Source organism: Lontra canadensis, unplaced genomic scaffold, assembly GCF_010015895.1.
Source record: "Lontra canadensis isolate GAN:19392208 unplaced genomic scaffold, GSC_riverotter_1.0 scaffold12, whole genome shotgun sequence".
Taxonomy (NCBI): domain Eukaryota; kingdom Metazoa; phylum Chordata; class Mammalia; order Carnivora; family Mustelidae; genus Lontra; species Lontra canadensis.
Genome location: NW_022631006.1, coordinates 23,936,863 through 23,942,834, shown reverse-complemented (window position 1 = coordinate 23,942,834; position 5,972 = coordinate 23,936,863).

The following is a 5,972-nucleotide window of genomic DNA, read 5'->3' as shown; positions in this document are numbered from 1 at the left end:
GTCAATAACATTTCTAAATCTCAGTTTCTTCATTTTTATAGAGTAAGGGTTAGATTATCAAACTTCTAAGATCTTTGCCTTCTTCAAAATTGTACTGCTGGAAAAAATGTGTCAAATTATTTGAACTCTTTTCAGGGGCGATGAAGTAAAGAATTTTGATTATTTCAAAGCATATTGTTGGGTATTTAAGATAATTTTATAACTCTTATTGTATTTTACCACACCATAGCACATTATTATAACATATTTTTCTTGGGTAATTTGGATCAACAGAGAATCTGGAGCTCTCTAGATTCAAGAAAAAACTGACCAGATCCATGGATACCAATTCAATAACGAAGGATATCATTGCTTTAAAATAAAGGTCAGTGAACAGGGCCAAAGGATGGCATGGTTAGATAATTATATTAATTATTAAAGTTTTATTTTTCCTTAAGTAAGCACAGAGATTTAATTTTTCTAGTTTGGCACACCTGGAATATTTACTTCAGAATACTCCCCTTCACGGTCTTTCAGAGGGTAACTGACTAGTATAGCTGGACTTCTCAGTAGTCTGTATTTTATTTGGGGTTATGAAACTTGGAAATGAAAGAGAATATAGGTAAATAGGATTAATTTGTATGTATGCATAGACATGTGCACGTAAGTGTTATTACCAAGATTTGAAAAGAAAATCAGTTATGATAGGCAATTTTTTTGTTCATTTGCCTTATTGATAAAGTTTTTTCTTTAAAAGGGCATTGTTCTTTCCCTGTTTGCCTACCTCATGTTTGTGCATATGTTTTCGTCAACCCATACAAAAATGGTTTGCTGAACATAATGCTATAGAATTTAGGAGAGGAAATTTAAATTTAACTAGTCTAATACTTTAATATTAGGAATCGTGAACATGTGTATTAGCAAACAAAAATACTTATATATACACATTTGTGTGTATCTTTGTGTGCATATACAGAAAGATGCAGATTTTATATATATATATATATATATACATACTATAATACATACACACATAAGAATATTTTAAAAGAAACATCAAAAATAATAGAAGTTGAAGAGAGCACTTCACAAAAATCTTCAAACCTCTAGATGATACCCAGAATATTTTTTTTAAGAAATGGAAAAATAATTATAAAATATATTGTTTTAATAAATCAGAAAAGGCGCTTGAAATAATCTCATAAAATGTTATAGCTTAAATAATGCCCTTCATCAGTATTCTTTGTTTAACATTTTATGTTTATTGATAAATGAAGATGCATTTAAATAATTCAAAGAAAACATTAGCTGCAAGCAAGGAATTAATAATTGATAGGACTGGAAGGACTCTTTTCACATGGGAAATAGATAATATTAGCTTAATGTGGGGCTGTAGGAACAGAGGAAATGTAATGGATCTGCCTGCTTTAAACTGATGATGGTTATTGTGGTCTAAAAGTTGCTACAAAGGCAAAAGCGGGACAGCTCGGCAAGTGCAATAGATTTCACTCATAGGAGCTGACAGTGCAAATTGTGGTCTGATGTGCCAGATTTATACATGGTGGGAGACCTAATGATCATGACATAGAATAAGGACATGGAAAAAATAAATAAATGCAAGTTAACCATAATTGGAAAATGGAAAGAAAAACCCTTTGAACATATCAAGATGATAAAAATAAAGAGATTTTACTTTTCTCCTTCATTGTGCTCGAGGACAGAGGCCAGTTAGAATAGACTACCTTGCTTTTGACAAGAAACACTCATCATGAGGTTTTGGTTACTCTCTTGCTGCAGTTGGTGAAGCGGCTTCAGCTGCACATGTGGCAACGCCAACATCTTTGGGGAAGTCTCAGAGGAGGGTGCCCCCAGGTAAAGGAGATACACATGTTGACTATTCTCATCTCACCTGTATTTGTTGTTCTCCAAATATGAAAGAAAATGGAGTCCTACACATCTGGGAGTTGTAGAGGTCATTAATTTTGTCCTGCCTTCTCTATCTCCTTCACTCCAATGGAATTATTCCTGAAAGTGCCCAGGGAATGTTCAAATTACTCCTTGGTAAATTCATCTTTGCCATTGGAGGAACTCTCTAATTTCTAATCTGGCATAATTTAAATATACATCTTTAAGAGTTACATTTAACCTTTCTCAGTCAAAAAAAAGCCTTGGCACTACATAAGTCATCCCTCAAATTTGTTACTTTTGCCTTAGAATGTTAATTTCCAAAAAAAAAAAAATTGCAGATATGGAACTAGTTCAAAAAGCTTACTTTTTTTCCTAAAATTTCAGCCACTTACCATGTCTGCTGATTCTGCAACCTCCCCTTTCAGTCTGAATGTGGAACTTCAACTCTTGTATGCACTCAACACTAAGGAAATAGTAATATAGGAACTTTCTTTTGGTTAAATATCCCAGACCAACACCCTTCTCTTCCCCCATCCTTCACAAAATGCACAAAAGAGTATTTAAGGAAATAAAGGTAAAATAAATCTCGCTTTCTTCTGAAGTTCTGTTTCCTCCTCCTTTGAAGAAAAGAATAGCCAGAATGGAGTCACAAAGTCAGAGACCGCATATGGCTGGAGGCAGGTACAATAAAGTATTGTAGGGAGCTAGAGGAGGGGGAAGAAATCCAAGAGGAAAGCGTGACCAGCTAATGGTGCTGAAGAGCTCTAGACTGTTGATGTGAAGCATAGATGTGGATTAGGCACTGCCATACACTCCATTTTCAAGGGAAACCAGAAATGGGATTTTTATTTTGCACATCTCGCAAGCTTGAAATGTCAGACTACATTCAAATGAACCTTGCTTGAATGGGCCCATGTTGTACAGAGCAAATACATGTGTCTGCATGACCAGAGTGAGTTGGTGTGAGTCCAGTCAGAAACCCTGGGTGCATCCCAAGCTCCCCTCCTACCTTCCCACTAAGGCAGGAGTTCACTTCCACCATTAGTCTCTCATTTACACAAACTAAAAGTTGACTATCCATTTGGTCCCTCTTTTATTTTGTAAGCCAGTCTTCATGTCATCAGCAGATACCATACTATTTAGAACTTAATGATTAAGCAAAGGGACTTCTTTTTTTTTTTTTTTTAAGATTTTGTTTATTTATTTAAGAGAGAGAGAGAGAGTTCACAAGTAGGGCAGAGAAGCAGGCAGAGAGAGAGGGAGAAGCACGCTCCCTGCTGAGCAGAGAGCCCCATGCAGGGCTTGATCCCAGGACCCTAAGACCATGACCTGAGTGGAAGGCAGAGGCTTAACCCACTGAGCCACCCAGGTGCCCCAAGAATCTGCATTTTAAATAATAATGATGATAAATGGTACTGAGTCTAAGGTCAATTCCTCTACACTCTTAGAACTTCCAAACCCATTTTAAGTATATTATAAACGACAGAATTAAATTACCAATTTACAACATTTTATAACATATTTGACTTTCCATCCTAGTCAAGTATCTTAACCTGTACTGGTATAAGAAGGGAGTGCATGCTTTCCAACTGGGAGCAAACACAGGTCACAGTTTGCGCCTGCACCCAAGAACCTGTTACTGGATGTCAAGATTGGCAGCTGTCTAAACTGGGGTAGGCTAGGAGTAGAAGACTCTTTTAGTCTGTTCAGCCTGCTACCCGAATAGAACACAGTCTGGATGGCTTATGTACAACAAAACTTATCTCTGCTTGTTCTGGAAGCTAGAAATCTAGGATCAGAGTACCAGCACAGTCTGGTTCTGGTGAAGTCCCTTTCTTGGGTGGCAGACTGCAAACTTCTCAACTTCTCTGTCCTCACGTGGCAGAAAAGGGGCTAGGGAACTTCGTGGGGCCTCCTTCAAAAGAGTACTAATCCCATTCAGGAGGGCTCGACCTCAAGACTTCCGCACCTTTCAAAGGCCCACTTCCCAATACCATCACACTGGGCACTAAGATTTTACCATAGGACTTTGAGGGAGACACACATTCAGACTGTAGTAGAACCAAAGCAGACACACTAAGAAGATCAAGTTTAAGGGAGGAAATCAGATAGCCAGACTAGACCAGTAGCATGGTAGATTTTGTAGGAGTAGCAAAGGTATGTACTTTCCAGGACCCAGACAGAATTCTGTCTGATTGCTCAGTATTACCCTCACTGATTCTTTATTTCAGCTTCCAAGGCCTTCTGTCCCATGTCATCAAAAGCACATTCTGGCTTCTGGCTCTAGAACTATCCAACTATTGACCATCCAATAAACTTAGGATATCAAATATGGCCTACAGATAACAGATTTCAAAAGCTCACACATTCACTGTATCTACTTATTGATGAAGCAGACATAGTATTTCATAAGAACTGTTACAATCTGTTAAGAGCACTAATCAATACTTAAAAATTAAAATAGCTTAAGTTAAATATTAAGCACATTTTAGCTATTAACCAAGAGTATATTCAGAATAAACACACATTAACTTATGTCAATTAACTTATGACAAAAGAGCATATATACAGGGGGAAAAGACCATCTCTTCAATAAATGGTGTGGGGAAAACTAGGCAATCACATGCAAAAGAATGAAACTAGACCTCTTTCTTACACGATACCAAATAGAACTAAGAATGCACACAACTCAAGAGCAGAAAACAATTAACAAATGGGCAAAAGATCTGAATAGACATTTTCCCAAAGACACAGACGGCCGATAGGTATACGTAAAGATGTTCGACATCACTGAACCTCAGCGCGCGCACACACACACACACACACACACACACACTATAAGGTAAAATATAAAAAATGGTGAAGAAATCAGGGTAGAAGGAAACACCCGAGTAAAAAAAAAGTGTAATCAGCTTGTGGAACACAACCTGTGAAGTTTTTTGCACTGCTCATGGAGACCACAGGTTTTGTTCTGAACTTGCGTTATTATTAATGGAGCGGCACAGCTAGGTTTTAGCTCATCTGGAATTATTCTCTCCTCCGCGAGTCATTATCACTAGAGTTTGAAGTTCCAAAGCAAATAACACCACCTTTCCAACACAGAACACAGTCTATGTAATTTCTGTTTATTTGGTTGAAGACTTCATAATGCTTAGTTAAACATATTCTGCATCCAGTAGAAAAGTTAGGCTGCATTTAGGCAAGAACATGTGCTCAGAAACTTGTGATTGGCAGAAGGGGTGATATGAGAGATAACTGAGCTTGGCCAGCTGGAGAACAGCCCCCAGCTCCCGTTCAGCCCGAGCCTATCCTGCGCTACGGAAACATGGATGTGGGCCCAGCACGGCTGGCAACTCCTTGTCAGTCCTTTGTTTCTGGGGATTACTCAGTTCAACTTCATAGATCTACTTGTTCACTGGACAATAGGCCTAATCAAAAAAATATGTACAGAAATATAGAAGATGATGGTAAAATCAACATTCCAAACAGAAGAAGAAACTGGCAGTTCTGTGTAAAAGAGAGAAATTGAATAAAAAATATTTTTGAGAACGCTCTCTTACTTGACAGAATTACTAATGAGACCACTTCTCTTAAAAGTTCACGCAAAATCCGTGGCATAGCTGTGTTTGTTTTAATTAAAAAATAAGCCAAATTCAAAACAATTTCAGCTCTCCTACAAAATCTTATAATATGAACTGATGCTCTAGGGAGATGCGGTGTTTTTATTCTGTGGTTTCAAGGACCTGTCAACACTGCTAAGCGTGCCCCAGGAGTATGTGTAGCCCATTTGAGAGTCAGCCACTACATAAATTCCTCCAAATCTCCTAATAGCCTTTCTGTGGAAGATGAGTAAATGTTCTCATATTGCAGATGTAGAAAGTGAGGCTTGAGAAATGAAAGGCTTCACTCCCACTTCTAGTTAGGGATGACTCTGGACCTAAAATCCAGGTCCTTTCATTCTGTAACTTTTTTCCCCACTTGGAACCTCCAAGTTCAGCTTCTAAAAACCTTGAATTTATGCTTTCTATGAATGCTATGATAACTTTAGGTCATCTTCTAAAACCCGGAGATGAAAAGTTTACCTA